The sequence below is a fragment of the Macaca mulatta genome, chromosome 4 (assembly GCF_049350105.2).
Source record: "Macaca mulatta isolate MMU2019108-1 chromosome 4, T2T-MMU8v2.0, whole genome shotgun sequence".
Taxonomy (NCBI): Eukaryota; Metazoa; Chordata; class Mammalia; order Primates; family Cercopithecidae; genus Macaca; species Macaca mulatta.
The window spans coordinates 145,609,354-145,632,893 of record NC_133409.1 but is presented as its reverse complement, the minus strand read 5'-3'; the positions used below and the strand labels follow the sequence as shown (position 1 = coordinate 145,632,893).

Genomic DNA, 23,540 nt, shown 5'->3' with positions numbered 1-23,540 from the left:
AATATGGTGAAACCCCGTCTCTACTAAAAATACAAAAATTAGCTGGGCATGGTTGGGGGGCACCTGTAGTCCCAGGTATTTGGGAGGCTGAGGCAGAAGAATCACTGGAACCCGGGAGGCAGAGGTTGCCGTGAGCCGAGACTGCGCCACTGCACTCCTGCCTGGGCAACAGAGCAAGACTCTGTCTCAAGAAAAAAAGAAAAAAAGCCATGCGTGGTGGTGCACGCTTGTAATCCCAGCTGCTTGGAAGGCTGAGGCACATGAATCACTTGAGCCTGGAAGGTCAAGGCTGCAGTGAGCTATGATGGCGCCACTGTACTCCAACCTGAGTGAAGAGCAAGACCCTGTCTCAAAAACACAAACAAAGGATGAAGTCACATAGATTTTGGGCAAAGAGCAAGACCCTGTCTCAAAAAACAAAACAAAACAACAACAACAAAAAACCAAGGATGAAGTCACGGAGATTGTGGGCAAATTGTTTCCCAAAATCTGTTAGCATAATTCTACAGAATGTCAAAAAGACAAAGACATCTGCCAGTAAACCCTAACTGTTTGATGGTTGTAAGTAATCACTTGAGATGTGACCCCCATAGGGCTCTGCCCAAGGGGAAGGTGGTGGGGTTCATATCTCCCGGTAGCCCTGAAGCGAGGGTCAGGTGAAGGAAGTTGGGATCATCATTTACTCAGTTTACCCATCTGTAGAAAGGGGGTATTTGGGCTGAAGGTGGCCCGTAACTCACAGGATGATCTGTCCCCTCTTCACGCTGCACCCTGCAGTGAGGGGAGCAATGACTGAGTCTCAACCACTGCTTGAGGCAGCGAGGGTCCTTGATAAGGAGATAAGTCTGCCACACTGGGACTAGATGGTCCTCAAGGTCTTTTCCAGCACCGATATTCTAGGATTTGGTGACTCCAGAAGAGCAATAAGGCCGTTGTGAGGAGGGCAGATCCAGAGGATGATCTTACTGGAGAGGAGAGGAAAATGTTCAGTGCGTACAGTGGGTGATGGTTCATCTGAAGTGGCATCAGGCTGTACAACAAACAGGGATTGTTCTGCAGGGGTCAGGCGAATGTTAGTATTTGATCAAGATTGGAATATTCTCCTAAAACCTACTTGATCCTCATAGAAAAGTTCCTATCCCCATTGTGCAGATGTGGAAACTGAAGCTTAGAGATAGAAAATGAGACCCCAGGGTGAGGCAATGGATGGCTAGGACTAGAACCCAAGGCAGGCTCCTAGGGCTCCTGCTTTTCCAGCACGCATCTACCATGCATATGTGCTACTAACAGGCCTGGCGCTAGGATTCACATCACTTGAGAGGCTGCTTGGTGAACATGGACACCCACGAAAGCCCTGGAGAAGGCAGGTTCTTTCTCAGAAATGGCCAGTGGGTGTCAAGGTCACAGTGCAGGAGAAGGACCAAGGAGGACTGAAGGCCACCCAGGCCAGGATTCATCTCCAGCAGCCTGTGGGTGACCGCTCGTCACCCAGATCGGGATCAGGAAGGTTCTGAACAACACCTCTAGGGAACACATGGGATCGAGGTCCTATGACCGTCTCGGGATCTGAAGATCTAGATTTGGCTTCTGGCAGTATCATGATGCAAGCCTGGGCAAGTTACTTTGTTCCCTGGACCTTGTTCTCTTCATCTGTAAAATGGAACTAATTATATTACCTCATTGGGCTATTAAAAGGCCTAAAAAAAAAAAAAAAAAAGAAAAAAGCATCCAAAAACAATGTTTACTGAGCACTAGTAGTGCCAGGCACTCTTCACTTGTATTAACTCATTTGATATTCATAAATTTTTTTTTTTTTTTTTTTTTGAGACAGAGTCTTCCCTCTATCGCCTAGGCTGGAGTGCAGTGGCATGATCTTGGCTCACTGCAACCTCCACCTCCCAGGTTCAAGTGATTCTCCTGCCTCAGCCTCCCAAGTAACTGGGACTACAGGCACATGCCACCACACCCAGCTAATTTTTTGTATTTTTAGTAGAGACGGGGTTTCATTGTGTTAGCTAGGATGGTCTCGATCTCCTGACCTCGTGGTCCTCCCACTTCGGCCTCCCAAAGTGTTAGGATTACAGGCGTGAGCCACCGCACCCGGCCCACAAAAATTTTAGAGAGTAGGTGCTATTGCTATCCCCATTTTAGGAAACACAGAAGTTGGTTCCAGCCACAAGGAAGTGGCTTCATCCATCATCAAGAAGTTGATTCCAGCTCACATGGATGGCTTTGAGAGTTCAACTACTTTAGTGGAGGAAGTAATGAAAGATGTGGTGGAAATAGCAAGAGAACTAAAAGTGGAGTCTGGAGATGTGACAAGCTCTAATTTTAGTTCTCTTGCTATTCCCACATGTCCGTGGTCCAGGATCTTGAGTTTATGTTCAGGAAATAAGAGTCAGTGAAAACGTGCGGTCACTTTCATAATCATTAATGCAGAGATTCTCAATAAACTCTTAAGGTGCCACCACACTCCAACATGTTTTATCCATTAACCCTGTCCCCAAAAACATAAAGTAACACATTCAGTTTGTTACAGAAATAGTAATAAGGCAACACTATGCAATACTATGTGTACTATGCAACACTTTGCAATACCAAAATCCATGCCTACAAAGCACTGCACAAGAACACACACAAATAAAGGATATACTAGAATGGCTGCCTGTGGGGTGGGGGCGTGGAAATGACAATAGAGTGAGGGGGGAATACATGAAGCAAGAGGTGACTAGCCAGGACCAATGATGACAGCCAGCCATCACCTGGGGAATAGGAGGGACTCATCCCACTGCACCTGAGGACTAAAAATAAAATGGAATGGAAACAAGACCCTGGATGAAATCACTCGGCCTGAAATACACTGGCCCTGGGCTCAAAGAGGAAACGTGGGGACACATCCTGGGCTGCCTCATCAAACCAGGAGTCTGCAAGAGCGTCCCTGTGTGTGTGTGGAGGGGGTGAGGACAAAGGGAGGGTCAACCACACCCAGTTCTGTGAGCTCAAACAGCAGACCAAAGGCCACAGGCAGAGCCTCCAAGGCCTTAGGGAAGGAGTGAAGAGAAAGGCCTGGGTGGTCAGTGTCAGAGGTTGCACAGTCACCTGCTGTCACGCCTATTTCACCAAGGTTTAGCCAAATGCACTATTAGGATGTCAAGAAAATATGGATATAGGGCAACAATCCTATGATTGTATGATGACTGTAGGCTTGATCATCATAAGGGTTCTGCCATACGCTGGTCCAGTTGGCGCGCCCACCCGTCTCCCGTGCCAGTGGAGTGTGCCTGTGAAACAGCAGTCAGCTCTTCTGGTGGCCCTGAGGATCAGGGTGAAGGAAGAGAGGATCTTCATTTAGTTAGTTTGCCCCTCTGCAGGAGAGGAGTTGGATACAAACCTCTCCTAACAACCCGCCTGGCTACTGGAACCTTCCTGAGAAATGCGGTTAACCTCTGGGCACAGAGCCCGCAGTTCTGGGCTCCCGTCACAAGGGGGCAGGATGGGGTAGAAAACAGGTTCTCAATTCCAGGCCTTGGACCCGTCAGGTTTGCTGGCAGGGGCAGGAAGCAGGGTGGGGTCGGGAGTGTGTGGTGGTTGATGAGGGAACCAACCATCGTCCTGCAAGAGTGGCTTGTTTATTAAACATGAAATGAGGGAAAAGCCTAGTAGCTCCATTGGATTGGGAAGAACAGCAGAGACAGGCGTCATTTTCTAGAAAGCAATCTTCACACCTGTTGGTCCTCACCCATTGAATGTCCTCACCCAATCTCTAACACAGAAATAAGTGACCGTGTGTGCACGCGCGTGTGCATGTGTGAAGGTATGAGTGCAAATGTGTCTATATGGGAACATATGTGATTATATGTGTGTAATTATGTGTGACTGGCAGCGTGGGGAGTGCTGGTTGGAGTGTGGTGTGATGTGAGTACGCATGAGTGGCTGTGTGTATGACTGTGAGGGGAGGCGGAAGGGGAGAAGCAGCAGGCTCAGGTGTCGCCAGAGAGGCTGGGAGGAAACTATAAACCTGGGCAATTTCCTCCTCATCAGCGAGCCCTTCTGGGGCAATAGGGGCAGAGCTCAAAGTTCACAGAGATAGCGCCTGGGAGGCATGAGGCAAGACGGAGGTATTGCGAGGGGGGGCAGAGGGTCTGACACTTGAGGGGCTCTGATGGGAAAGGAAAGGCCCACACTGAATTCCACTTAGCCCCAGACCCTGGACCCGGCGGTACTGGCTTCCAACCACACCAACCAGTTCCAAGTGGTGCCGGCAGAAGTTAACCTCTCAGCCTCAGTTTCCCCACCTGTAAAATGGCAGAAGTAACCAAGCTTACCTTCCCGGCAGTGTGTGAGGATGAAAAGAGCTATGTACATGATGCACTTAGAAGAAGGTCTAGAGTGTGAGTGGTACTCGTCTGGTGAATGTGGAGAAGACATTCTAGGCAATGAGGCCTGGGGAGAGCCTGGCCCATGGCTTCCACTCAGCAAGGTCAGTCTCCTGTCCTCTGCACTCCCAGCCTTCCAGAGAGGACCTTCCCAATGGCGAAATGGGCTTTCTCAAGAAGTGGTGAGGGTCCCATCCCTGGGGTGGGGGCAGGGGTGGCAGTGGACAAGCCTGCCTGGAGGGGACTGTCAGGCTGATTCCCAATCCAGCTCCAGCTTCCAACACCTCATCCTCCAGGCAGTCTTCGTTCTTGGCTCTAATTTCGCTCTTGTTTTCTTTTTTCTTTTTTATGGAGAACTGGGTGGGGAGCTTTTGGTGTCATTGGGGATTGCTTTGAAATCCCTCTCTGCCTCACACTGGGAGCTGGCTTGAGTCAACTGGTCTCCATGGAATTTCTTTTTTTAGTGTGTAAACAGCTAAGTTTTAGGCAGCTGTTGTGCCGTCCAGGGTGGAAAGCAGCCTGTTGATGTGGAACTGCCTGGCTCAGATTTCTTGGACAAACAGATGTCGTGTCTCTCAACTCACCAATTAGGAAGCCCAGAAAATGTGGCTTGGAGACCACATGTCTGGTTATGTCTAGTAATTCAGATGGCTTCACCTGGGAAGCCCTTTCTGAATGTCATAGCCACAAGATAAAGGACGTATATATAGTAGCTAGTGTGCTCCACTTCTTAGGGGCCATCCCTGGAGGTGGTGAGCACTAAGTGCCAGGAAGAGAGGAAACTCTGTTTTGGAGCCAAAGCATAAAAAAAACCCTTAGCCACAGACCACTGAACATTTGTTTTGTGCAGGTTCTGAGCCCAGGGAGGGCTTCTGAGGGGAGGGGCCGCTGGAGCTGGTAGGAGTTATGTGAGATGGGACAAGGGCCCTTTAAGAGGTGGGGGCGGCATGAGCAAAGGCAGAGAGGTGGCAATGTACAAGGTATGTCATGGGAAAGAGTTTGGCTGGAACAGAGTTCACAGAATAGAAAAAATCAACACTATTAATTGAGCCTCTGCTACATGCTCAACATTGTTCTAGTCACCAAGATAGGTTTGGTATACAAAGCAAAATCCATCCTCTATGGAAGTTTTAGTGACTAACGACAATATAAACAATAAAAATGAACAATTATTGGGAGCTCAAAACATGTCAGGCACTATTTTAAGTATATATTTATTCATTTAATCCTCAAAGCACCCACATGAAGTAGTGGCATTATTATTCCCATTTCACGGATGAGGAAGTAAAGGCATTGAATGGTGGAGGCAGAATTCAAACCCAGAGCCCATGTGGTGACCATGATGCTCCCCTACTCCACGACCCTCAATAAGAAAGTGGCCAAAAGTCCAGTTGGCCAGGAAATAAGGGCAGGTCTGGAGAGTGGTGAACGCTGGGCAGGGGGAGTGGGGAGCTGGTGGTTTTGGAAGATTAATCTGGAAATGTGTGGAGTTGATGGGAGGACAGGTAGCTGGAGGGATATGGGGCCTCGTTCGGGAGCAGAAAAAGAGTGAAGACAGAGAAGAATCAGTATAGGGCTTGGAACATTTCTCAGGCCATATCTTAACAGGAATTAGTGAACTTGGCAGAAATCATTCCCTCCCTGGTCAAAGTGGACTGATTACCAGTTCACCGTGGGTTATGTTTTTATTTTTATTCACTGAAATTCATGAAGAGAGAGAGGGCCTTTCTGGGGCTCCCAGGCTTGGCCAGATGATGTGATGATTCTTTGCATAATGTCCAGCCTCAGGCCTTCTCTCCGGATTCTCTCAGCCGATCCCCAAACTTGGTGTTTAGGTGAGTCATACACACACTCCCATTCCCCACTCTGACCCACCCCCATCCCCTCTTCCCTTCTGTGCATGGCTGGGCCTTTCACATTTCTTTTTTCTTTGAGATGGAGTCTTGCTCTGTCACCCAGGCTGGAGTGCAGTGGCGCGATCTCGGCTCACTGCAACCTCCGCCTCCTGGATTCAAGTGATTCTCCTGCCTCAGCCTCCCGAGTAGCTGGGATTACAGGTGTGCCACCACACCTGGCTAATTTTGTATTTTTGGTAGAGAGAGTGTTTCATCATGTTGGCCAGGCTGGCCTTGAACTCCTGACCTCAAGTGATCTGCCTGCTTTGGTTTCTGAAGGTGCTGGGATTACGGGCATGAGCCACTGTGCCTGGCCCACATTTCTTTTTGAGAAATCCGGACACCAGCCCCTTGGTGGCCAGTCTGCAGACCCCTTGCATGGCCAGAGCCACACTTTTACGCAGGTGACACCACTGCTCTTATCTCCCTGTCTGCCCATCACTGCCACACCTGATCCAGACTCCCACAAGCACAAGCCTGACCCCTGTTCCAGCCTCTTCCAGTTTTCCTCTGTGCTTCCTGAATGGATATAGGATCTCACTGTGCCTTAGGCAAGAGCAGCCAACTTTATTTTTTGGCTGCTGTCAGTTCAGCCTCTTAGAGTGCCCCTCCCCACACCTTCACACGTACCATTGGGCACATGGCTTTGCCAAACCTCCTTTTCACTGTGCACTTCCCGGAAGCTCAGAAGGGCCTGGACCCTCAGGCACCTTGTGACCCTACCCACCAGGGTCCATTCTTCCCTGGAGTCCCCCCTGCCCTCCCCTCTCCCTCCCACCCTAGCTCTGCTCTGTCCCTCAAAACTCAACTCCAACTTCAGGAACATACCTCCCTCCGGGCCAGGGCAGGGACAAGGGGTTAGGTGCTCCCATGAGCTGGGAACGACGTCAAGAGCTGATTTCAAGATTGTTCTTTAAGAACTTCCTCAGCCTGGCTGGCATAGGCCTTGAGGGCTGGGAATTCCCGCCTGGGAATCTTTCCAATATTCTGCCAGCTGTTTCTTCTCTTTCAGTGGTTTTATTATTTTTTTCTTTCTGTTCCAACTCCTCCTTTCGCTTTCAGTACGGGAGCTCAGGCAGAATGGTGGAGGAGGGTGGGGAGCTGGCATTTGCTGAGTTAGGAGCTGTGGCCAAGGCCAGCTGTGCCAAGGGAGAGGACAGGATACAGGAGGAAACGGGGCTGGGTGCAGCGGCTCGCGCCTGTAATCTCAGCACTTTGGGAGGCCGAGGCGGGTGGATCACCTGAGGTCAGGAGTTTGAGACCAGCCTGACCAACATGGAGAAACCCCGTCTCCACTAAAAATACAAAATTAGGCCAGACACAGTGGCTCACACCTGTAATCCCAATACTTTGGGAGGCGAAGGTGGGCGGATCACGAGGTCAGGAGTTCAAGACCAGCCTGGCCAACATTGTGAAACCCTGTCTCTACTAAAAATGCAAAAATTAGCCGGGCATGGTGGCACGTGCCTGTAGTCTCAGCTACTCGAGAGGCTGAGACAGGAGAATCGCTTGAATCCAGAAGGTGGAGGTTGCAGTGAGCTGAGATGGTACCACTGCACTCCAGCTTGGGCAACGGAGTGAGACTTTGTCTCAAAAAGGAAAACAACCACCACCACCACCACAACAACAAAATTAGCCGGACATGGTGGCACATGCCTGTAATCCCGGCTACTTGGGAGGCTGAGGCAGGAGAATCACTTGAACCTGGGAGGTGGAGGCTGCAGTGAGCCAAGATTGTGCCACTGCTCTCCAGCTTGGGCAACAGAGTGAGACTTCATCTCAAAAAACAAAACAAAACAACAACAAAAAACACATGCAAACAAACAAACAAAAAACAAAATTAGCCGGGTGTGGTGGTGCATGCCTGTAATCCCAGCTACTCGGGAGGCTGAGGCAGGAGAATCACTTGAACCCGGGAGATGAAGGTTACAGTGAGCCAAGGTCATGCCACTGCATTCCAGCCTAGGTGACAGAGCAAGACTCTGTCTCAAAAAAAAAAAAAAAAAAAAAAAGGAGGAAACAGGAGTGGAACAGAGGAAGTGAGACCAGCACCAGGGCGGCCTCTTGTTTTTCTGGGGATTTTTACGTCATTCAGCTCTGGGCATAAGGCCTTGTTTCCAGAAGGGCCCTGTCAAAAATGCACATCTATTACTTGGGAGAATGACACATTAACCCAGTAACTCCAATTCACATGTCAGATGTGCTAGCTGTTGCCTACAAGCAGAGATCAAATAGAAGGGCAGAGGGAACAGCTACGTTTCGAGGGAGAGTGTGGGAAGGGTTGGGGGTGTGTGGAGTACTTGCTTGGGGAGGTGCCACAGAGCTCTGAGCAGCTAGAGGACAGTGAGGAGGTAACAGACACCTGGGAATTTGGGCCAAAAGGATAAATCCCTGCCTGGGGAGCCTTTTTTTCACTGCATAATAAGGCTCCAAGAGGCAGTAGCGTCTCTTGGTGAGATCATCTCCTTGGTGTGATATTGGCATCATAGCACCTGACCATGACACTGGGTCTCCAAGGTGGTTGGGTCCCTTGGACAACTTCCTGGTGAGACAGCCACTGGTCTCCAGCATCAGATAAAGATTAAATTTAGCCACATGTAACCAAAAAGGCAAATCAGTCGCTTAAACCAGAGAAAGTTTGATTTTTGTTTCACATAAAATAATTACGGAGGCAGACAAAGCTAGGACTTATGCCGGGGCATGGTAGCTCGCTCACACCTGTAATCCTGGCATTTTGGGAGGTCAAGGAGAGAGAATCGCTTGAGCCCAGGAGTTTGAGACTAGTCTGGGCAACAAAGTGACACTCCATCTCTACAAAAAGTAAAAACAAAAAAAATTAGCTAAGGCGTGGCGACATGCACTTGTAATCCCAGCTACTCTGGAGACAGAGGTGGGAGGAATTCTTGAGCCCACGAGGTCAAGGCTCCAGTGAGTGGTGATTCCACCACAGCACTCCAGCCTGGGCAACAGAGCAAGACCTTATCTCAAAAAACAAAACAAGGTCAAACGCAGTGGCTCATGCCTGTAATCCCAGCACTTTGGAAGGCCGAGGCAGGTGGATCATGAGGTCTGGAGTTCGAGACCAGCTTGGCCAACATGGTGAAACTGGACTTCCTTTCGTCCTGGTCTTAATTCCCCACATTACCACTTGTGCTTCCTGGGCTTACCTCCAAAATCCTTGCCTTGGGGTTGGCCTCCGGAGGATCCCAAACCAAGATGCTTATATTATTGAGCACTTACTGTGTCCCAGGCGCCTCACAGGCAGGCATTGTCTCAGTTTTTCCTCAAACCTGTGTGGTGGAATGCCATGAAGTCCCATTTTAGGGATGAAGCTAAAAAGTCACCCATCACTAGAGCCAAGACTCAAACCAGGCTGATCATTTTGGTTGTTCGGTTGTTCGTATGTTTTTTTTGGAGGGAGGGTCTCACTCTCACTCTGTTGCCTAGGCTGGAGTGCAGTGGCACCATCTCAGCTCACTGCAACCTCCGCCTTCTAGGTTCAAGTGATTCTCGTGCCTCAGCCTCCCAAGTAGCCACCACACCCGGCTAATTTTTAAAGTTTTAGTAGAGACCGGGTTTCACCATGTTGGCCAGGCTGGTCTCGAACTCCTAAACTCAGGTGATCTGCCTGCCTCAGCCTCCCAAAGTGTTGGGATTACAGGCATGGGCCACCTTGCCCAGCAGGCTGATCTCTAAGGAGATTTGTGATATCTCCTTAGAGCAGATACCTAGACCTGGATCCCTGGGTCATAGCAAGTACATTTCTAGACTTTTGACCTGTTCTGCCAAACTGCCCCTGAATTAAGTCAAACCCACTTGTTTCCCTGTCCCCACTGGCAGTGTGGGGGCCCCTCACTTCTCATGTCCTTACAGCCAAGGGCTCTCAGCTCTTTCCAACTCAGGCCCTGTGAGGACATTCCTCTGGAATACATATTTTAGAAAATACAGAGCATTAATATTAACTAGCTGTATACTAGCAGATGTGCAATATCTGTCTGCAAGTTGAACTGAAAGGCTGTGAAACCAAGTGGATGAGCTCCTGACCTGAGAACGGTTGTCTCCTCGCTGCCCTCCTGGCTTGGCTGGGGGTGCAGCTTCTGCCCATCTCCCCTCCCTGGAGCCAGGTGGACAGAGGGGCATGGGTGGGCAGATGGAAAGGGAGGTGAAGGGTCGAGGAGGAAGGGCACGGGGATGGGAACTGTGTGGTGCGGGCCTGCGGAGGGAATCTTCGATGGAACAGCTTCGGTCCCTTCCAGCACATTCCCTTTCCTGGCAGAAATACTGCTGGGATAGGGAGTGAGCTGGGAGTGTGACAACGCCCCCATCTCTTCCCCTTAGGTGTCTGAAGAGCCAACCTGCCACTCCCGCATTCCAGGCATGTCAAGTTGGCATTCCAAATGCTAGGGGTGGCAGGGAAGGCGTATGAGCAGCTGGAGAGGGGCATTGGAACCTGCTTCACAAGCATGTGCAACTGCTACTTCAGTGTCCCTAGAGAGCAGAGAACCCTACACGATGGCTGCAGGACGAAGCGTTCCCACCTTACCCCGTCTTATCAGACCCCCTCACTGGGCTTTCCAGCTTTCCAAACACTTTCACATCTGGGAACGGCTTTGATCCTTTCACAGCCTGTAGGAGGGCTGAGCCACAGGATATTATTACCACATTTTACAGATAAGGAAGCTGAGGCTCTGATTAAAACGATAGTTCAAAGTCACATGCTATAGCTCAAGAATTCTGCAGCCTCTCCTACTAATAACCATATCATGGTGAAAACACATTCCCTGAACGTGATTACATGCCGGGCACCATATGAGGCTCTTTATCCAAGTTTTGCCCTTCAGTCCTCCCAAAACCCTCTCGGGTAGAGAGTCAACTGCATCTGACAGAGCTGGGATTTGAACCTGGGCTGTTGGACTCCGTACCCAGGCAATCTCAAAGTACAGTCCCAGACCGGGAGCATCAGCTGAGAACTTTTGAGAAATGCACATTCTCAGACCCCACCCTAGACCTGCTAAGAAACTTGGGGTGAGGCTCTACAGCCCCTGGTTTAATATGCCCTCTAGCTGATTCTGATGCATTCTGAAATTTGAGAATTGCCATCAAAATACATTCTTTAATTGGTGGATTTTTTTTTTTTTTTTTTTTTTTTTGAGATGGAGTCTCGTTCTGTCACCAGGCTGGAGTGCAGTGGCGCAATCTCAGCTTACTGCAACCTCTGCCTCCTGGGTTCAAGTGATTCTCCTGCCTCAGCCTCCCAAGTAGCTGGGATTACAGGCGACCACCATCACGCCCAACTAATTTTTGTATATTTAGTAGAGACAGGGTTTCACCATGTTGGCCAGGGTGATCTCGAACATCTGACCTCAGGTGATCCACCCGCCTTGGCCTCCCAAAGTGCTGGGATTACAGGCGTGAGCCACCGCACCCAGCCAAATTTCAATCTTGACTACACAGTAGAATTACCTGGGGAACTTTAGTGACATAATGACTAGTGCTGTCCAGGATGAGATTAGCAGCTCCCCAGACGAATGTAATGAGCACGTCACTCCATTGACATGCACTGAGGACAATAACCACTGAAGGCTCCCTGTTTGGCCAGAATGTTCTAGAGGAGCAGAACAGGGCAGCCTGATTCATTTGGCTGTTCCTCAGTCCTGGTGGGAATGAGAGAAGACTTGGAGTCCAGAAAGGAGAGACTCTGAGGCCCTTCTTCTTCATTATTATTATTATTTTTTTTTTTTTTTTGAGACGGAGTCTTGCCCTGTTTCCCAGGCTGGAGTGCAGTGTTGTGATCATGGCTCACTATAGCTTCGACCTCCTGGGGCTCAAGTGATCCTCCCGTCTCAGCCTCCTGAGTAGCTGGGACTAAAGGAACAAGCCACTACGCCTGGCTATTTTTTTAATTTTGTAGACATGGGGAATCTTGCTTTGTTTCCCAGTTTGGTCTTGAACTCCTGGGCTCAAGTATCCTCCCGCTTCAGCCTTCCAAAGTGATAGGATTACAGGCATGAGCCACTGCACTCGGCCTTAGCCCCTACTTCTTGAGAGGCCTCCGTGAGGGCCCAGGAAGCCTGCAGCCCTGATGAGGCCCAGAGACCATGGCCGTTTGTTTTGGCATTTGCCCAGCAGACAGTTCTGTGTGGAGCTGTGGCTCTTTTGTTTGTGTGGTTTAACTGTTGGCCCAGTTTTTCCAGAGCTGATTAGATATCCCCGTGAGCAGCACATCCATTTCTAGTCCACAGGATTCCTGAAAAAAGGGCTGAAACCACTGTTTCTCTTAGCCATGAGGCAAGTCAGAGGTAGAGGGGGCCTGGCTCCTGCTTCTGCTGTAACACTCTGAGCCTTGAGTTTGAGGATTCAGTGAGTCTATTAGTTAGGGTCCAGTCAGGAGACAGAAACCACACCAGTGTTTTGTTTGTTTGCTTGTTTTTGAGACAAGATCTTGCTCTGTTGCCCAGGCTGGAGTGCAGTGGCACGATCTGGGCTCACTGCAGCCTCAGCTTCCTCAGCTCAAGCCATTCTCCCACCTCAGCCTCCCAAGTAGCCTGTGAACATGATTACATGCCGGGCACCGTATGAGGCTAATTTTTGTATTTTTTGTAGAGACTGGGTTTCACCATGTTGCCCAGGCTGGTCTCAAACTCCTGGGCTTAAGGGATCCACCTGCCTTGGCCTCCCAAAGTGCTGGGATTATAGGCGTAAGCCACCGCGCCCCGGCCCACACCAGTTATTTTAACAGCGAGAATCGAATGTGCCGAATTGTTCATTAGGTACTGAAGAACTGAAAAGGCAAAAAGAGAACGCTGAAGCATTATGGAAGTCACAGCCGCAGGAAGCAGCCAGGGCTTCCCTAGGGCTGGAGGAACAAAGGGAAACAGTGAGAATTGTTAAAACTTAGAAGCTTGCAGGAGTACCCATAGTGCTGAAACTCAGACCTTTGGGGATGGGTTGCCTGCTGGTGGTGCTGGTGTCTCTGAGGGGAAACCATGAGGCTGGTTCTGTGAGTATTGGAAAAAACACAAACCGCAATCAACTGCTGCTCCTTGAGTGAATTGCTGCTGTCAGATGGAAAAAACGTTTCTAGGGTGGGGGCATGTCGGGGGAAAGCTGGGTTTCCAGCTGTCTCATTCCTCCCTGCCCTTAGGGTCTACCCCTTTTCACCTGCAGGCTCACACTCCCCTCTCAGTATTCTTTTTTTTTCCAGGACCTACCCCAAACTTTGCTGGTTCAATCAATAATGTGCTTTACTGAGCACCTATTAGGCTGCACCCGCCCTGGGGTCTGGGTGCCTCAGTTATAGATATGGTAACAGCATCCACATTCATTGGAAAACGTAGTGCCCCACCCTGCTCTAAGCATGTCATATGCATGAATACACTGACTATTACCCTTATTTTACAGATGGGGAGGCCGAGGCACAGAGACGTTTAGCAGCTTGCCCAAGGTTATTCTTTAGCTAGTAATTGGCAGAGCCCGAATATGAACCCAGGCAGAGTGGCTCCACGACCCACATTCTCACTAAGCCCCCTCATTGCCTCAAGACCTGGAAAGGCAGAACTATACACAGCTGACCACAGCACGGGGTGGAGAATGCCACTGGGATGGATGGGAGGGCCTCACAGAAGTGGTAGCTCATTTCATGCATTCATTCAACAAGTCTTTTTTATTTTTTTTGAGACGGAGTCTCTGTTGCCCAGGCTGGAGTGCAGTGCTGTGATCATCATGGCTCACTGCAACTCCACCTCCCAGGTTCAATTGATTCTCTTGCCTCAGCCTCCCTAGTAGCTGGAATTACAGGCACGCACCCCCACGCCTGGCTAATTTTTAAATTTTCAGTAGACACAGGGTTTCGCCATGTTGGCCAGGTTGGTCTCAAACTCCTGGCCTCAGGTGGTCCGCCCGCCTCGGCCTTGGGTGGCGGCGGGCTGGGGGCATCTTTCACCCCAGGTAGGCAGGTCTGGGACAATAGGCATGAGCCACCGTGCCCAGTTTCATTCAATAAGTCTTTAGACTGGGGTGTGATGGTAAACAAAAGCAGACATTCTACCTGCTCTCAGGAAGCTTCTAGTGGAGACACAGATATTATTCAAATTTTCATATCCAAAAAAAGCAAGCTCCAACCAGTCTCAAATCTGATTAGGAGGAGCATTGCTGAATGGGCCCCTCTGATTCGCAATGGGAAGTGAGCCCCTCCCTGCCTGACCCCCATGCCTGAGGTAGGCCTTTCAGCAGAACCACCCGACCAGAGGCTCCGAACAAAGATGATTTGGATTCCCTGAGCCTCCTTTCCAGGGCAAGGGTGAGGGCGTGGGCACAAATCCCTGTTGTGCCCTGTTGGGTTAGGGGGCCTGCAGGATGCCATCAGGTTCTTGCTATGAAAATTGTAATCACGGGGGTTTGTTGTAAACATAGAAATGAGAGAACTTGCTTCCTGGAGGAAGTAATAATTGCACTGGGACAGAAAAGATGAGTGGGAGTTAATTCAATGGAGAGAAGAAGGAAAAGAGGTCTGGTCAGAGGTCACAGCATGTGCAAAGGCCCTGGGGTGAGGGTTAGGGTCATGGTGAGTGTGAGGACTGCTAGTCCTGCTCCTGAACTCCGGCCAGCCCTCCCTGGCATGCAGCGCACCCGTCAAGACTCCCACCACTCCAGTTTGGAGCCCTGTAGCCAGCCCTTCCTGCATCACGCTGGAGGCCAGCCATCGCCTTCTAGTTGGATCCCAGCCTCCCACAGCTCCAAGGAACAGGGTGGGCTCAGGGGACTCTTGAGGGAGGCCTGAAAAAGCCCCAAAGCTGGAAGCTGCTCCGGGGACAATAGGGGCAGTCCTTTGGGATAGAAAGTGGGGAGTTCCCAGTGAGTCTTTGGAGAGTAACTGAGTGCACCATATAAATGAAGCCTCAAGGGAGGGGGGCTCGAATAGTCACCCCACCCCACCATGAGGGCTTTGACTAGGAGACTTGCAGTACGGAAGGCACACGAATTAACTCCCACTCCTTGACTGCATGGGAGGGCAATGATGAACGCAGGCCAAGGACAAGGCTGGAGAGGAACATCGCTGTTTGGGGCAGCTTCTCAGCCTGACCCTTTCAGGAGGCCACTAGGCCTTTGGAGAATGAGGTTCTGAGGAGTCACACCGTGTCTTTGTGTGGGATCCAGAGAGCCTTTGGGATCAGTGGACAAGATCCTAGACTCCTACTGGTTCAAAGAGGAGAGAGGCAGAGAGCAGAAGGAAGAAAGGGAACCACCTCTCCATTGGTTCCCTGTGCCTCCTCTCCGCCCTGTTTACAGAAAACAAAGTGCCTTTGGTTGACTCTGGACCGATTCCCCCAAAGCAATTAGAGCAACCACTGTCAATGCTCCAGGAAGAACAGCTTCCCCTCCCCCATCGCGCCCCCTCCCTCCAGGCAGCAGCTGAAGGCCCAATTGGGGGCCCCATGCTTGTGTCTGTTGGGATCTGCATGCCTGGCCTGTCCCCAAGCCCCCTCCCCCACTCCAGCTAGCCCTGAAAGGGTGCCCGATAGCTATTCAAGTTTCCATGGGCTCAATCTAATCAAGCATTGAGGACTGTGTCATCCTCATTACTCTCCCTGGGAGCATCTGATTAGGAGGCACATCGCTGAATGGGCCCCTCTGATTCCCAATGGGAAGTGAGCCCCTCCCTGCCTGACCCCCATGCCTGAGGTAGGCCTTTCAGCAGAACCACCCGACCAGAGGCTCCGAACAAAGATGATTTGGATTCCCTGAGCCTCCTTTCCAGGGCAAGGGTGAGGGCGTGGGCACAAATCCCTGTTGTGCCCTGTTGGGTTGGGGGGCCTGCAGGATGCCACCACCCATCTGCCATGCTGATTAGGTCCTGGGGCTATTAGAGAGGAGAACCGCTGAGGGGCGGGATGACGTGACCCAGGGGCCAGGGGCTCAGGCAGGGACTCAGCGCCTGACAGGGGAGGTGACCCCCACTGATTTGTTTGGAGCCCCAGCAGCACCACTCACCGCCATCTCTTCTGGTGGAAGAGATGTACCGCTTGGGTGGCAGGGGCCTGGGGGCATCTTTCACCCCAAGGGGGCAGGTCTGGGAGTGTGTTGGAGCCAGCTCACGTAGGCTTGCAAGAGCAGATGGTTAAATATTCAGGAATTTAGTGAACTGGTTGTTAAACTCAGCCATCATTAAAATTAAAATAAATTATATGAACAGTGTTTCTCAACCTTTTGTTCATCATTGCCTCCTGAGAAGACTTTCAAGACATTTTTCTCCTCCAATCTCCTACCATCACTCTCTCATAAACATTCAATATCACAGATACTACATATCTGCTGAAGTACTGGATATATATCTGTGCTTTATACATAAAAGGATTAAGTTTTTTGCTTTTTTTTTTTTTTTTTTTTGAGACAGAGTCTCATTCTGTTGCCCAGGCTGGAGTGCAGTGGTGCGATCACGGCTCACTGCAACCTCCACCTCCCAGGTTCAGGTGATCCTCCCACCTCAACCTCCAGAGTAGCTGAGACTAAGGCATGTACCACCATACCTGGCTGATTTTTGTATTTGTTTGGTAGAGGCAGGGTTTCATTATGTTGCCCAGGCTGTTCTCAAACTCCTGGACTCCAACGATTTGCTCTCCTCAGACTCCCAAATTGTTGGGATTACAAGTGTGAGCCACTGCACCCAGCAAGATTTTTTGTTTTGTTTCCCTACCAAGAATCAGTTTTTGCCTCCGTTGAGAATGCATGCTATAAACTCAGAATTAAATAAATTATGTTCAAAACAAAGGTAACATATACTCACAGCACAGCACTTCCTAGTTACTTTGCTGCACTTTACTATTATTGATTCTTTTGGGGTAATGGATATGCCTTTTTTCCTCTGGAGAGCTGGATGTGCAACACTTACCAGCACACCACTGAGCGGGTCTTTTGGTGAAATAGTAGGCAGCATGAGAGGTGACTGATTTTAGTCAAAGAAAGATGGGTTTGTCTAGCAAAAACCTCACTCAAAGAAACATGGGAGGACCTGGCGAATTCCAGTGGATGCAGGGAAGAAAGGAAGACGAGCCGGAAGACAGAAAGGACCCTCTGATGCTGACTCCATACTGGCGGAAGGGTGTCTCTCGTGGAAAGTTAAAAACAGCGGGAAAAACATACTGTGCCCTCATGCACTAGGAGTGTTTGTAACTAGCAATTGCTTGTTTATTCCTCAGGTACACACCTTATACACCTTTAAAGGTCAGGGGCATAAGACTGAGACCCACTGCCCCACTTCCTCCCACGGTCTCGTGTCTAGAGGGTTCTATGGATACCCGGAGATCTTCATTCTGAATGGCACGCTAGGCCGGATGGGGAACACAGAGGAATGAATGGCACTGCCTGGCCTTGAGAAGAGTGAGAAGACAAGCCTTCACATGAGATAAACATGCGAGCACTGCATCACTTCCTCCTCTCCAGGCCTCAGTCCCCTGGCCAGGCACCCCAATGACATGGGAGGAGTTCTCAGTGGGCCCTTTCAGCTCCCACTGTCCCAGCCTGGAAAGCTCTCCTCTTCCTTCCATCTGGACAAAGCTATGAGGCCCGGCCTAGGCACTTCCTCCTGCCACTCCTCCAGCTTCATCCATCTCCTGTCTGCATAGCAGGATGGCCTTTTACTTTCTTTGAATTTTTTTTCATTTGGGGAAATCGCAGGGGTCAGCACATCCAGGGTGTGATGGATAAGCCTCGCCCTGGGAAAACCACTTTCGTGATCATAGTATCTCCCCTGCCAGGTAAGTATAGGATGGCCTTTTAAAACTTAGCCCACCTGCTTCAACCACAGCAAGGTGACATGTGAGGGGCAAAGTGTGAACCCAAATGCTGCGACATTCCTCCTCAGCTGGGAGACCACTGGCCATTACCAGCTGATCCCAACACCAGCCTAATTTTTTTTTTTTTTTTTTTTTGAGACAGAGTTTCGCTCTGTCACCCAGGCTGCAGTGCAGTGGCATACTCTTGACTCACTGCAACCTCCGCCTCCCAGGTCCCAGCAATTCTCCTGCCTCAGCCTCCCAAGGAGTGGGGACTACAGGCATGCACCACCATGCCTAATTTTTGTATTTTTAGATCAGGCTGGTCTCGAACTCCTGACCTCAGATGATCCACCCGCCTTGGCCTCCCAAAATGCTAGGATTATGTGTGAATCACTGGCCCCGGCCCTCCTCATTTTTTTTTTTCTTTTTTTATTTGAGACAGAGTTTTGCTCTTGTTGCCCAGGCTGGAGTGCAGTGGTGTGATCTCAGCTCACCGCAACCTCCGCCTCCCTGGTTCAAGTGATTCTTATGCCTCAGCCTCCCGAGTAGCTGGGACTACAGGCATGCACCACCACACCCAACTATTTTTATTTTTTTATTTTTTTTTATTTTTTATTTTTAGGACAGAGAGGGTTTCACCATGTTGGCCAGGCTGGTCTCGAACTCCTGGTCTCAGGTGATCCGCCCAAGTCAGCCTCCCAAAGTGTGGAATTACAGGCGTGAGCCACCGTGCCCAGCCTCTCTCTCTTTCTCTCTTTCTCTCTCTCTCCTTCCTTCCTTCTTTCCTTCCTTCCTTCCTTCCTTCCTTCTTTCTTCTTTCTTTCTTTTCTTTCTCTCTCTCTTTCTTTCTTTCTCTCTCTCTCTCTTTCTTTCTTTCTCTCTCTCTCTTTCTTTCTTTTCTTTCTCTCTCTCTCTTTTTTTTTTTTTTTTCCCGGAATCTCACTCTGTCGCCAGGCTGGAGTGCAGTGGCTCTATCTCGGCTCACTGCAACCTTTGCCTCCTGGGCTCAAGCGATTCTCCTGCCTCAGCCTCCCGAACAGGTGGAACTACAGGTGCCTGCCACCACACCCAGCAAATTTTTGTATTTTTAGTAGAAACGGGGTTTCACCATGTTGGCCAGGATAGTCTCGATCTCTTGACCTGGTGATCCACCCGCCTTGGCCTCCCAAAGTGCTGGAATTACAGGCGCGACCCACTGTGCCTGGCCTTTTTTTTTCTTTATTTTCCAAAACAGTTATCTTAGACTCTTCATCTTTAAAATAGGAATAAGGCTGGGTGTGGCGGCTCACACTAGTACTCCCAGCACTTTGGGAGGCCAAGGCAGGCGGACCGCCTGAGGTCAGGAGTTCAAGACCAGCCTGGCGAACATGGTGAAAACCTGTCTCTACTAAAAATACAAAAATTAGCCGGGTGTGGTGGTGGGCGCCTGTAATCCCAGCTACTTGGGAGGCTGAGGTAGGAGAATTGCTTGAACCTGGGAGGCAGATGTTGCAGTGAGCCGAGACCACACCATTGCACTCCAGCCTGGGCAACAGGGCGAAACTCTGTCTCAAAAAAAAACCCCAAAAAAGTAGGAATAAGGCCTGCAGCGCCCAGGTTAGGGTGAAAACACATGAGCTAATGTGCTGCACACATAGTAGGACACTAAACTGTGTCCCCCAAATTCATATGTTGAAGTCTTAACTCCCACTACCTTTGAATGTGACTATTTGGAGATAGTGCCTTTAAAGAGGCAATTAAGTAAAATGAGGCCGTCAGGGTGGGTCCTAATCCAATATGGCTGGTGTCCTTCTAAGAAAAGGAAGTGTGGACATGCAAGGAGACCCCAGGGGTGCACGTGCACAGAGGGATGACTGTAGGAGGACAGCCGTCTGCAAGCAGGGACAGAAGCCTCAGGAGAAACCAACCCTGCTGGCACCTCGATCTTAGACACCCAGATTCCAGAACTGTTAGAAAATAAATTTCTATTGTTGAAACCACCCAGCCTGTGGTATTTTGCAATGACAGTCCTGGCAAAATAATACAGTCCTTCAGAGGCACCTATTCTTTCTGCCTTTAACTTGCTTTGGCTTTGTTTTATGTGTGGCCTTTTTTCATTTGCTTGTAAATGACTTGAGGGCGACATCCAGGAAGGAGTATTTTTCCTGTGTCCCCACAGGGTGCAGTTCAATGCCAGGCACTAAGTACACAGAATCAGACCTTTGTCCTCACTGCCAGCTTTGCCCTCCTGCTGACAAGGGTCGGGCGGGGGGATCCAAACTCCTATCTACCAGGGTGCTTTTCAAAATTCAAGTCATGGAAATAATTTAGGGAGCCACTTGAGTACTTTTTAGAAATAATGAGATAGAACAGCAGATAATAGAAAATGCCAGGGTGTTTCACGGGCAGTAAAAGTGTTACTTCATGCAACTTTGTTTGATTTTACATATTTATAAATAAACAGAATAATTACAAATTATCGTAAGAGCTATGATCATGTTTGTGTGTCTGGTTACTGCATTGTGGTGTTAAATACATTTCTTTAAAAAAAAAAAAATAGAGACAGGGTCTTGCTATGTTGCCCAAGCTGGTCTTGAACTCCTGGGCTCTGGTGATCCTCCTGCCCCAGCCTCCCAAAGTGCTGGGATTACAGGGGAGAGCCACTGCACCTGGCCTAAATGCATTTCTTACTGTGAGTTTCAGCCCCAAAATTTTGAAAACACTGACCTACCAGTGTTTTCCAGTTTCCTTTAGAGTGAGTTTGTGGTTAAAAAGCTAGTCAGGGCTGGGTGCGGTGGCTCACACCTGTAATCCCAGCACTTTGGGAGGCCGAGGCAGGTGGATCACCAGGTCAGGAGATCGAGACCATCCTGGCCAACATGGTGAAACCCCGTCTCTACTAAAAATACAAAAATTAGCTGGGCGTGGTGGTGCATGCCTGTAATCCCAGCTACTCGGGAGGCTGAGGCAGGAAAATCGCTTGAACTAGGGAGTCAGAGGTTGCGGTGAGCTGCAAGAAATTGCGCCACTGCACTCCAGCCTGGTGACAGAGCGAGATCCCATCTCAAAAAATAAAATAAAATAAAATTTGAAAATAAAGCTAGTCAGCTCTTGGGGAGGCTTGGAGTCTATGGGAGTGAGGGCTGGGCCTCCGGGACAACGACTTGAAATGGATCTAAGTCACTCTGTCCAGGCAAAGAGCTATGGAGCCCTGTCCTTGGGTTCTTTCCTCTTTGTGTCCTGGGGCAAGTGACATGACTTCTCTGTGCCTCAATGTCCCTACCTGTAGAAGGGATTTAAAAAATCTATCGTAGGGGTGCTGTGAGGATTACCAGGAGCTGAAGTACCTGAAGGCCCTTGCTGATGTCAGAGGTGGTTTGTTATTTCACCATTTCATGCACGTCTGTCTGCTGTAGGAGGGAAATTGTTTTCTTGTTCTTCCACCTCAGGAGAAAGGAAGACACATGTCCCTCACCCCTTGGAATCCCTGGCTGGGGCTAGGCCAGGGGCTCAAGAGTACCCAGAAAAGTATTTCAAAAGCTCAATTCCAAGGTGAGACTCTCCTAAGGATTTAATGCAGGTAAAATCAAGTTCTGGAAAACTTTCAAAGCAGCTTCCAAAGGGGAGTCAACGTCCTAAGAGACCAGGAGGAGATGTCCACCAGCCTCTGTCCAGGGAACAGGAGATCCGGGCTGGCTGCCACCCCTTCCTACTCTGTTCCCAGGAACACTGACCATGAGCCCTGAGTCACTACTAGAAGCCACCTTGGGCCCATGGGGAGCACAGAGCTGGGACAGCTCTCCCTCAAGGTGATCCTTGGGCTTGGTTGCCCAGCAACCCCAGCCCACAGCAGGCTGCTTTTCCCCACACCATGCCTCCCTTCTCAGGGCTGACAACACTCTGAAACCCATGCTGGCAAACCTGCTTCCAAGCAGGGAACTTGGACATAAGTGGAATATCAGGAATTCCTGAAGGATTTACAATCCAGAAACTGGGACAGGTGTAGGTAGATGACTCCCACCCACGACCCCAGCTCTGAACCTGCCTCCAGCTCTGGCACAGTTCTCTTCTCTTTGGCTTCCCATAGCCACGTCTAGATCACCATCCCCACCCCCACCCCCTCATTCAGAGCAGAGAGCACTGGGTACAGAGCCAGGAGCCCTGTTTCCAGATCTTGCTCGGCCTCTTACCCTCTGTGTGACCTCAGGCAGCCCACTTCACCTCTCTGGGACTGAGTTTCCTTATCTGTAAAACAGGGGTGGATTTGATTGGTTTTTGATTTTTTTTTTGGTAAGCGTTATATATTTTACCGTTCTATCTAAAATTCTAGGACATGAACCAGAGGAGCTGAAACTATGCTGGTTTCCTTCCCCAAATAGAGAAATGGGTACCTGCATTCCTGGGGTTGCAGCTGGAGTTTCCAAACTGTCAGATCAATTTCCGAGGCTTGGAATCTGGTTGGTAGGGCAGGGGATGGGCATCCTTTCCATAGCTCACACCAGGAGGGTGCGGACTCTGGACTGCAAAGGGTGTGCCCTAGTTTGCTGCGGGCAGGGAGAATGGTTGTATCCCACACAGCAGCTGCATTCCACCCCAGAGTGGGGAAATGGGGAACTTCTCTTGGGCAGCTCGCACTAGTATCCTCCCTTCTTCACCTCTGTCTCAACTCAGAGGTCCTCTGGCTTATTTGGTGGAGATGCCCATTGTCCAGGGTTAATCAGAGGACCTCCCAAACTCCACTCACTCAGATCTGCCTCCAGATCATTCCTGACCTTCACACCTCCTCACCAATCAAACTGATTTTTAATTAATTAATTTTTATTTTTTTTTGAGATGGAGTCTCTCTCTGTCGTCCAGGCTGGAGTGCAATGGCGTGATCTCGGCTTACTGCAACCTCTGCCTTCTGGGTTCAAGCAATTCTCTTGCCTCAGTCTCCCGACTAGCTGGGATTACAGGCACCAGCCATCATGCCCAGCTAATTTTTGTATTTTGTAGAGACAGGGTTTCACCATGTTGCTGGTCTTGAAATCCTAATTCGCCTACCTTGGCCTCCTAAAGAGTTGGAATTACAGGCATGAGCCACCGCGCCTGGTCTCAAACTGACCTTCGTGAGTCAGGAAGCCAGCAGACATTTAGCTCCTTTGACTCAGAATTTCATATGATGAAATTCATCCTCAAGAAAAGTCGCTCACACCTGTAATCCCAACACTGTGGGAGGCCGTGTTTGGAGGATCACTTGAGCCCAGGAGTTTGAGATCAACCTGGCCAACACGATGAGATCCCATCTCTACAAAAAATACAAAAATTAGCTGGGCATGGTGGTATGTGCCTGTAGTCCCAGCTACTGAGGAAGCTGAGATGGGAGGATTGCTTGAGCCCAGGAGGTCAGGGCTGCAGTGAGCTGTGATTGCGTCACTGCACTCCAGCCTGGACGACAGAGCGAGACTCTCAGTGGATGCTCCAATCTGCTGCCTTTCCCTGTTTCCTCCACACCAGACATTCAGAGATTTAACCTT

At 49.9% G+C, this 23,540-nt stretch overlaps 1 long non-coding RNA gene and 1 other non-coding gene across 2 annotated transcripts; both read right to left on the bottom strand.

The window, feature by feature from the left end:
• Positions 1-739: 739 nt before the first annotated feature.
• Positions 740-22,538, bottom strand: LOC144340414 (uncharacterized). Its single transcript, XR_013416521.1, has 3 exons — positions 22,416-22,538; positions 22,215-22,269; positions 740-965 (listed from the first exon to the last, which is right to left on the bottom strand). It is a non-coding gene; the product is annotated as an uncharacterized LOC144340414 (long non-coding RNA).
• LOC114677935 (U1 spliceosomal RNA) lies at positions 17,873-18,032 on the bottom strand. The gene has a single exon (XR_013417099.1). It is a non-coding gene; the product is annotated as a U1 spliceosomal RNA (small nuclear RNA).
• Positions 22,539-23,540: the final 1,002 nt, after the last annotated feature.